This window comes from Schistocerca serialis, chromosome 6, assembly GCF_023864345.2.
Source record: "Schistocerca serialis cubense isolate TAMUIC-IGC-003099 chromosome 6, iqSchSeri2.2, whole genome shotgun sequence".
Taxonomy (NCBI): Eukaryota; Metazoa; Arthropoda; class Insecta; order Orthoptera; family Acrididae; genus Schistocerca; species Schistocerca serialis.
In genome coordinates, this window is record NC_064643.1 from 317,866,551 (window position 1) to 317,877,554 (window position 11,004).

General features: G+C 44.7%; 1 non-coding gene across 1 annotated transcript; it reads right to left on the reverse strand.

Moving 5' to 3' along the window:
• Positions 1-9,365: 9,365 nt before the first annotated feature.
• Trnat-agu (transfer RNA threonine (anticodon AGU)) lies at positions 9,366-9,437 on the reverse strand. The gene has a single exon. It is a non-coding gene; the product is annotated as a tRNA-Thr (tRNA).
• Positions 9,438-11,004: the final 1,567 nt, after the last annotated feature.

Sequence of the window (11,004 nt, forward strand, 5' to 3'; positions counted from 1 at the left end):
TGCTGGAGAGTCTTACCATTTAGATAAGGGGACGGGAGGGGAGTGTCTCCCCCTTTTGCCCTGTCTGTAGGAAAATTAATTTAGGCGGTTAGAGACAAAGGGATGTAAGTGACAAAACTTAATATTGGGAGATATGTGCACCATACTGTAGCGGAAGAACCAGTCTATTTGATGGCTGTGGGATGTAGGTGTATCGGGTGATTTGAACTGCCTCCAAGAGTTTATTTGAAGAATTATCTAACAAGAAGTGTTAATCTCTTTGGATGCAAAGAGGTTGAAGAGGAAATACATCTCGTTGGTTCCAAATGTTTTGTGAAGTGTTGTGATCAGATGGTTAGCTACATCAAAATCTGGCTGATTAGAAGATGTTTTTATATTCGAAACATTGAAATAGAGAAATGGAAGCAGGTGAACATATGAAGAAGAATGTAAATAATGAACAGGCAGGCAGTGAAAATGCTAATGGTGATGGTTTGCAGAGATATGTACAAGAACGTCCACAGTCTGTTATGGCACACACTGGCTTTGGGGATAATGCAGTGATCAGAAAAAGACCAAAAACATGATTAAGATTTGGATGTATATCACAAAGTAAACCTCACTGAATACCACTGAGCACAAGTTCCTGATCTCAGACCACTCCAGTGTGGAATGTTTTATAAGACCGCCCTGAATGATCACACGAATTTTGATTCAATTGATTTAAAAAGATGAAGCCTAGGATGCCGAAGTTGAGCGATAATACAGTTAAGTGCTCTGTCACCACTCGCCATAACAGAGGAATATCAGAATCTGCAACAGTTGATTCCATTTGTGCCTTCAGTTCAGCATCCATTCTTTAAAAATCTCAAATACAAATCAAAAACATGTTTCCAAACCACACAGGGCGTCACCAGAAAGTGGAGGGCAGAGCATGTGATCTGTTAGTGACGTGGTGCCTTCTGGTGATGCTATTCGGAACAATGATTTTTTCGTATACACTTCTGCTCTGTTATGATTTCTGGTCTGTCTTGACTACGTAAGGCAATAGAATTCGTTCCTACTTAACTGATTATTTATGAAACTGATGAAGACATAAGAGGCAAAGAAAAATTTTATTGTGTTAGAACCAGGAACTTCCATATTGCCGAGAATAACCTTTAGAAAAGTACGGCTGCAACCAAGATTTCAGTGAAAATAGCCATAAGCAAAACACCAGTACTTGAAGGGGAAAAGGCCTTGTTAATAAATAACAAAGTAAGTAGTTGGCACAGATACTTTCAAGACAAACCAGAGAGATAGGGAGATGACTGCAGTCATGAGAGTTCGATCGATGCAACAAACAGAGGTGATTACAATGTCTCATTACTATGTGGCGTTGTCGAAAGTGGCTTGCAGCATGCGGCGAGTTGCTACATCGCTGCTGCCCGAAACAATATTGTTGTTCACGTCACGTTAAAGCGGCGGTGCTGCACCGCGGGCGTCATTACTTGTCTCTGGCCACGATATTAAGAACCAAAAATGTCCCGAGACTCTTGGAGGTAAGTGTCCACAGCTCAGTGCCTTAACCATTGGCGTCGTTTGGACCTTGCGGTTAGATAGCTGCAACCGCAGTTGTCCACACAAGGAGGATGCCACGAAATGGTCGCATTTTGAAGTTTTTGACTTCGGAGTGACGGTCTTGTAAGCCTTCGATGTCAAATAATAGGCCGCTTGACAAATGGTCCCAGAGGCATGGGCCAATTCTGCCCGCTGGGACATAGGAAGCAGATAACGCGTCCGTTTCTCAGAGATTTCCCATCCGGCTTTGACACCAACCGACGAAAGGAAGGATTTATCTGTCTGAAGGCACACATTTCAAGGGAAAGGAGCCGTTCTAAGTGGAAGGTAAGTCGAAAGTAATGTATAATGTGTGCATTTTCAATTTCTCGCGACTTGAGTAAAGCATAAAATTTCGGACATGCAACCCCGCAAATACTACTTCTTCAACTTTTATGGAAGACTTCGAGGACAAGCTCAGAACTCGGCAAGTTTTAAACAAACGGTCTTCTGGAGGTACGTGGACGACACATTTGTGGAAGGGCCTCACGGGAAGGACGAATTCCATCGATTTCTTAAGCATCTGAATTCTGTCCGCACTAGTATTAAATTTACCATGGAAATAGCAAAAAATAGCTGCCTTCATTTTTCGGATGTTTTCGTTTGTCGAAAAGTTAATGGCAGTTTAGAACATGATGTATATCGTAAACCAACATATACGAATTTATATTTACATGCCAGCTGTTGCCATCACCCTCCATAAACCGTATGTGTCCTTAAGACCTAAGTGCGCAGGGCACACTGTTAATAACAATTTGCAAGAAGAGCTCACATACTAAAGAGGGTTTTTGAAGCGAATGGATATTCCCAGCAACTAATTCGCAGAGCATTCAATGTGAATTCCAGACTGCAAGTACGTGATCTGGAAGAAGAAGATAATACCTTCATGTCAAGAGTGTTCGTCGTTATGTGGGTGCTCTTTCCTCGAAGGTATGTCGTATTCTCGAGAAACACCGTGCCAGAGCGATCTCCCGGCCTCCTACGAAAATTGCAGCCTTACTCGGTTCTGTGAAGGATAATTTTCTGCTTCATAAGGCGGCTGTGTATCAGATTCCCTGCGAGAATCGTGATATTTCATATATAGGCCAGACAACAAGCACCTCTCATGAGAGGTGCGTGGAACACTGAAGGTACACACTCCGTCTACAGTCAGACAAGTCAGCTATGGAAGAATATTGTATCGATATGGGTCATTCGATGAACTACAGCAATTTGAAGACTTTAACATCCTCCTCTTCCTTTTGAGATCCTGTTTTCAAGGATTCGCAACATTCAGTGCCAACATTTAACTCAAAGGCATTTTGTCACAGAATCAGATAGTGAACGTAAATTTTATTGAATTCAGATTTCTTTCTCGCAGTCCTATTGATTGGTCATTCGTTCTAAACATGCTGTGTAAGTCTCCCAGGACTCGCGGTTCTGAGTGACTCTTCGGACTCAGCTGGTATTCCCCGACGGTCCTTGTCACCCCGTCCGGTTAGTTTCAACTGACCGGGGTTTGTCGGTAAGTATTCTGTACCTTACCCCTTGTACGAAACTTTACCAATTGCTTTCCCCTCACTCCCATTTAATCCCTCTGCAGGAAGAAGAAGCCACTAGCTCCGAAAGCTTGCCTAAGTAAAACTTGTGCCGCCGTTTAGTGAGGAGATTTTTTTTTTTTTATCTCTCCGTTTACATTACGCTGTCGAATTAGGTCCAGGTATTTTCGATCAGCCGGCCGCGGTAGTCTCGCGGTTCTAGGCGCTCAGTCCGGAACTGCGCGACTGCTACGGTCGCAGGTTCGAATCCTGCCTCGAGCATGGATGTGTGTGATGTCCTTAGGTTAGTTAGGTTTAAGTAGTTCGAAGTTCTAGGGGCCTGATGACCACTGATGTTACGTCCCATAGTGCTCAGAGCCATTTTCGATCAACATTTCTCAATTCCTCAGTTTTGCATATTTTACCGTCTTAATTCACAATTATATGAGTGTTTAAACATTTTAAAGAATACTTTTAATGGCACTTAATAATGGTCGAGCACGTTCTGAAATCCAGTAGATAAAAAAGGGCAGGTTTGAGTCGTAGAGTCACAGGTGACTTGCTGAGTAATTGATGAAGATATGCCATCTGGGACTTTTTCATGGTAGGACGACCAGAATGGGGTGCTCAGAGACTCATAAGGGCAACAGACGAGAGCGGACAGTGTCTGGGATGCTGGTGTCTTCACCACATGCGCGTCCATTTCACTGGCATAGGATCACTAGGCAGCCGGTAACAACAGGCGGTCTTTAGGGTCTGATCACAGAGTTTTGAACATCCAAACGACGTCATGCATACAATGCGATGAGCTAGCATTGCCTGCGTAATTATCAACGCGCGAGCGTCAGCACGAAACACGGCGAACTGCAGAAGTTACATTACGTACATTCTCTACAAACGACAGGGAAGGTCTCGGCAGAGTGTATTTAACATTGTACTACCTGTTAAGGTTTCTCTCCGTTGAGATTGACTATTGAACACAGGAAGAATGAGTGCTTAAGTGCTCCTGTACATGATGTCCAATCTTGTCTTCCTGGTCCCTACGGCAGCTACGCGTAGGCTGCTGAAGTATGTTTCTAGATTCTTGACATGATACTGGATCTGAAACATTTGTTTTCTGGGCTTTCGCGGAAAAATAGCGTCTCTCTTAAAGCGTCTGATAATTCAGTTTTCTGAGCGTTCCCGTGGTACCTTTCTATATGTCAAACACAACTGTGTCCATTTTTACCAGCTTTTTTTGTATGTTCAGCGTCCCCTTGTAGTCCTTTCATGTATGAGTCGCACACACCTGAACAGTAATGCAACGTGGTACACAGAAGCGTTTTTTAAGCAGTTTCGTTTGTAGAGTGACTGCAGTTCCTTCCAGTGAGCCAGCCGGAGTGGCCGAGCGGTTCTAAGCGCTACAGTCTGGAACCGCGTGACCGCTACGTTCGCAGGTTCGAATCCTGCCTCGAGCATGGATCTGTGATATGTCCTTAGGTTAGTTAGGTTTAAGTAGTTCTACGCTCTAGGGGACTGATGACCTCAGAAGTTAAGTCCCATAGTGCTCAGAGCCATTTGAACCATTTTGACCTTCCAGTGAAACCGAAATGTGGCACTTTCCTTACGAACGACTGAGCTTATCAGATCATTCAATTTCATACACGCGCAGTAGTCAAGTTGTTATAAAAGGGTGTTTGTATGAGTTGACGTATTACTATTGTTACTATCGTATTTTAATCAAAGGACAGGTTTTTTTTCTTCCGTGAAGTGAGCAATTTTCATTTCTGAACATTTTAAGCGAGTTGCCAAACTTTCCACCACATCGAAATCGCGCCAGGTTCTGCCGAGATATTTGTGCAGCTTCGTCTACGTCAATATCTACGTCATACTCCGCAAGCTACCTTCTGGCGTGTGAGGCCGAGGGTGCTTCCCCTACCCTCTTCCATTCGCGAATTGCGCCTGGGAAGAATGACAGTCGGTAAGCATCTAATTTCTGGAATTTTCTTTTCGTGTCATTGCGCAAGATGTACGTAATATGTTGTCCAACTCTTTTTGGAAAGTGCTGTCTAGAAATTTCAATAGTAAATCTGTCCATGATGCACAAAACCCTTCTTGTAACATCTGACAACGGAGTTGGTTGAGCACCTTGCTGACGCTCTCGCGCCGTCTAAACGATCCCGTGGCGAAACCTGCCGCTCTTTGTAGGATCTTCTCTATTTCTTCTATCAGTCTTCTCAGGTACGGATTCCATCGTGATGAAAAATAGTGAAGAACCGGTCAAACAAGCGCCATATAAGCCACTTCTTTCGCAGATGACTTGCATTTCCTTACGATTAGTCGTATGAAGCTGTTTGACATCTGCTTTTCTTAATATTTGCTTTATGTGGTCATTCCACTTAAGGTCGCACTGGTTAGCTACTCCTAGATATTTTACGCTATATACTGTTTGCAGCAGTTTCTCATCAATAGTGTAGTTGTGCAGTAGTGGCTTCCTTTTCCTAGGTCCTCGCAAAACTTTAGATTTATTTGTGTTCAGGACCGACAACCATAGCCTGTATTATTCATCAACCATCTGCAGGTCATTCTGCAAATCGATACTGTCTTCTGGCGTTGGTATTTCGTTGTAGACAACCGCACCATCTGCGAACTGTCTTAAAGAGCATACTATGCTTTCTGCTAGATCATTTGTACAGGGGGAACATTAATGAAACCAACAAACCGCAAGGACGGATTTCTGTCAGGAAATGGAGGAAAAAAGTCCTACGAACATGTGTGCGGGAAAGCATCGTTGCACTGTAGACGGCGCTGATGAGTGAAAGTTCCTCTGGCGACGTGAGGGGTGTTCCTTGTGTGTCGTAAGCTCTGCCACTGACTGTAGCAGCAGAAGGTCCGGTATTCATGACGGGAATACGCCGAAATGGCATATGGCAAAGGAGATGGGAGTGTTCGAGAGGCAGTACGGCTACACCAGAACAAGTATCCTCACAGAAACCAACCACAACACACAACACATTCGCCGCGCGGGGTTAGCCGAACGGTCTGTGGCGCTGCAGTCATGGACTGTGCGGCTGGTCCCGCCGGAGGTTCGAGTCCTCCTTCGGGCATGGGTGTGTGTGTTTGTCCTTAGGATAATTGAGGTTAAGTAGTGTGTAAGCTTAGGGACTGATGACCTTACCAGTTAACTCCCATAAGAATTCACTCACAACACAACACATTTCCAAGCTCTTTTTGGGCGTTTGTGAGGTGATGGGTACTTTCAGACAGACGAACGTGCAGGGACTATGCGAACACGAGGGTTCTACAGTATACCGAGGCGAACCATAGTACAAGCTCCAAGCTAGTGCCCATCCAATATGATGCAAACCAAAGTTCGATAATGTGCATCTGTATCACAGACGCTACTACCCCTATCACCTGCAATGGGTACAAGGATTATCAGCAGCGGATTTTCCTCCACGGGAAGGATTTTGTCGATGGTTTTTGCACCAGACCATCATACTTATGGGATTTCTATCATCAGTCCTCTTTACTGTCGAAGCAACTTTTATCAGAACTGGCATGATCAGAGACTCCTCGGGCGATGGTTGAGGCGTCTCATCAGCATCGGTTCAGCATCGATGTGTGTGCAGGTATTCTAGGCGACCACATACTTGGACCGGTTTTTATTCAACAACCACTTGATGCACCAACTTACCTGGACTTCCTGCGGAATACTCTGCCAGGGCTGCTTGAGAATGTGCAATATGAGGGGTTATGCGGTTCCTGCATGAGGGGGCACTACATTACAGTTGGCCGACACTTAACATCATCTTCTGTGGACGTTGGATATGATCCGAGGGTCCTGCTAATTCACTGGATTTAAACCCCTGGGTTTTTGACTGTAGGGGCACCTGAAAAGCGTTGCGGTTGCTGAACAAGGTTCTGACGCGCATACCCTTCAACAGCGTGTTCACGACGCCTGTGGAGCTATTCGGAGAGAGGCCGGAACCTGGAAAAGAGTGCGAAAGTCTGTGATGCGGCGTATGAACGCGTGCATTGCATTCCATGAAGGCCACTTTGAACATTTGTTGTGACGTGGATGTGATGCAGGTTTGTGCTGGGTTCCGGGACGATTCGTTGTCGCACGCACATCGTTCCTTTACGGTGACACGTTCATAGGACCTTTTCGCCCCTATTTCCAGCCATGAATACGTCGCTGCATTTTGTCGGTTTTATTAATGTTCGCTTCGTTGTGTACATATTGTTAACAATTACCGTTCTATCTGACAGCCTTGTGGTACTCACCGAGCAATGTTCCGCAGTGGTTAGCACTCTGAACTCGCTTTCGGGAGGACGACGGTTCAAACCTGCGTCCGGCCATCCAGATTTAGGTTTTCCGTGATTTCCCTAAATTGCCTCAGCCAAATGCCGGGATGTTTCCTTTGAAAGGGCGCGGCCGATTCCCTTCCCCATGCATCCCTATTCCGAACTCGTGCTCCGTCTCTAATGGCCCCATTGTCGACGGGCTGTTAACCACTAATCTCCTCCTCCTTCTCGGGGTAATCCGGAGATTACATTTACATCTGTCGATATGAATTATATCTGCAAAGACGTATTGAATCCAGTAGAAAATTTTCTTTCTGATATTAGTTCATTACAGACAGGTGCATCCTGTGGTAAGAGTCTGAGCTTCCGATAAATAATGTTTGTCAGGTCATCAACACACTACATGAGCAACACAAGTCCCACCACACTTTCCTCTGCACACCTGAATATATGTACACTTTTGACGATGAATCTTCATTCGAGATTACAGGCTGTCTCCTCCATAAGCAGAAACCGTCAAGCCAAACACAAAATTCGTTTGATACCCCATACGGTCGTACTTTTGTAAATAAACCTGGTATGATGCTGAGAAAAATGCTTTTCGTACGTCACGAAGTGCTACCGCCAACTGATTACCTCGAGCCATAGCTTTTAGGATGTCAAATGATAAGTGATGCTATCACAATGCGTGCGGGCTGTGTGGGGAGCGATGCGCCCACCTGAGCCTAGGACAACGAGGCGGCGCGGTGCGATGTCGCCGGTAGTCAGCTGGCGACGTATCGAGCGGCTGGGAGCGATGCGCAAACGCGGACGCAGGCGCGTCCCAGTCCAGTAACCGGCTCCCGCCAACACGTCGCGGCGAGCGCCCAGCAGGCCGGCACTGGGTCAGCGGGGCGGGCTGTCGCAGCCTTAAGCCGTCCTTACACGCACCGTGCTTTCGAAGGTCGGGTTCGACGTGCTGCTGAACACAAACGATGTCATACGGCACGTGTGTCTCATGCACCGCCCTCCAGCGGCGCTGTCGGATGTACCTGGTTCGCAAATCACACTGTTCATGAAATGGAGAGGACTAAAATTACTACGTAAGCTCTATTAAAATGTACATTTACTCCCTCGTCTATATGAGAGTCAAGGTGTTTTGGCTGTAGTATGATTCCAGAGAGCTTTTCAGGTCTCAGACATCTACCATTTTTTTTTTGGCAACATAGTTGGTCGAGGTAACAGGCGATTGGTTTATGTTGTTGTCAATCCATATGGTCATGGCGGAGAATCGTTGTGGTACGCCGTTACCATAACAACGAACGCCGCGCAAAGATGATATTACAGCAGACGACTAATACGAAGCGGCTACCATGGCGACAGCGTCCCACCTACACAGCCTATGGGGGCACTTGATATATACCATCGCCCATGGCAACGGCGTCCCTACCACAAAAGATAGAGGGCTCTACTCTATCCACAAATAATGTGAAAAATTAATGGGACAACAGTTACCTGAATTTTAAATAACTGTAAATTTCTCGAGATTTAATTAGTTATAATTATTATTTATTATGTTTTATATTAAAACTAGAACAAACTTTAAAATTTACGATTGTTTGCTTAAGCATGTAACTACCTTTGGTCACCGTGGAGGGCGTTACCGTCTGCCCATGTGTTGTTGGCCGTTATTTAAGCTCATGCAGAGAACCAACCATGCATAGTTACCAACCGTGCACAGACAGGGTGACGACTCCAGCGAGCGACCGAATGGGTATAAAAATCTGTTTATTTATGTGACTTTTACTAATTGATTGTAGATTACTTACATGATTACTCACTAGTGTTATAACTTTACAGTGTAAATTACTTTGAAGATGACCCCATCACGGGTTCAAACCGGTTGGCGGCAAAATAAATATTGCGATTGTGACTGTCATTTTGAATAATTGGTCATACATCTACGGTGTATACATTCAGACTTAAGCGACGCATGAAAATTTGTACCAAGGCAGGCATTCGAACCCAGGTCTCCTGCTCACTAAGCAGGTGCACTAACCACTACGCCACCCTGGCACAGTCACTTTGCACAACTGCGCGGACTACCCTAGCATGCCTCCCTCCTCATCCCAGGTTCACAGCTCGTTGGCGAATCCCCTACACACGAACAGCATACCAAATGCGTTGAGACGTGAACGGGAATTTTGATTGAGGAGGAAGGCGTGCTAGGGTAGTCGGCACAGTTGTGCAAAGTCACTGTGCCAGGGTGGCGTAGTGGTTAGCGCATCTGCCTAGAGGCCCGGGTTTCGATTCCAGCCTCGGTACAAATTTTCATTTGTCGCTTCAGTCTGAATACACACATCATAAAAAATTCAGTATCCATGAACATCGTATAAGGCAAAAGCGGTTCAAATGGTTCAAATGGCTCTGAGCACTATGCGACTTAACTTCTGAGGTCATCAGTCGCCTAGAACTTAGAACTAATTAAACCTAACTAACCTAAGGACTTCACATCATCCATGCCTGAGACAGGATTCGAACCTACGACCGTAGCGGTCGCTCGGTTCCAGACTGTAGCGCCTAGAACCGCACGGCCACTCCGACCGGCAAAGCGGAAGTACTATGTTCTGTCGGTAAGGACACTGGATAATAAGAGTCCGATTGTAAATACTGCGATGGAAATTTACAATAGTTCTTCACATAAAGATAAAAATTCACACTTTTAAGTATGATATTAACGTCATTCTTACTTGTTCACTTTTCCAATTCGGTGGCAGTAACTTTACAACATGTCAGATACAAAATTTGAAACGAGAAAGTGAAAATATTTTACTGCAAGTACTGCAACCTGACTTGTAGATGGGCCAATCGAACAAATTCACTCCCCAGCAGTAGCGCACTTGCAGTTACAAAACATGCAATATACTTCTATTAAACTAACATGAAAGTATCAGACCCTTGTATAAAACGCGATGGGTAGTTAAAAAGTATGTGGATCCAATGGGACAGGAACCACCAACACACCGTTTGTTGTAACATTAATCTTCATCTCTTCTCATTATGTTACATCTACCAGACATGATTTACGATCATACTTAGCATATTACCATATGCTGAAAGCGTTAATCATAGACATATTATTAACTGGCATTTAATTACAACAAATTGTACCAATGACAATGTGTTTTTGATGGATCCTCAATATTCCGTTGCCTTGAAATGGCTCACTTTCATGATTCGCAAGTTTCAATAATTCTTTAACCACGAATATGAAATTTCCTGTCGTTCTATTTGAACAAATCGTACTCGGCGGGTTTTTGAGAAATCAGCAGTTTGCTTGTGCTTAGAAACGGTATATACACCGGGTGATCAGAAAGTCAGTATAAATTTGAAAACTTAATAAACCACGGAATAATGTAGATAGAGAGGTAAAAATTGACACACATGCTTGGAATGACATGGGGTTTTATTAGAACAAAAAAAAAAAACCCACCCCATATTGCTGCACGCGTGAAAGATCACTTGCGTGCGTCGTTTGTGATGATCGTGTGCTCAGCCGCCACTTTCGTCATGCTTGGCCTCCCAGGTCCCCAGACCTCAGTCCATGCGATTATTGGCTTTGGGGTTACCTGAAGTCGCAAGT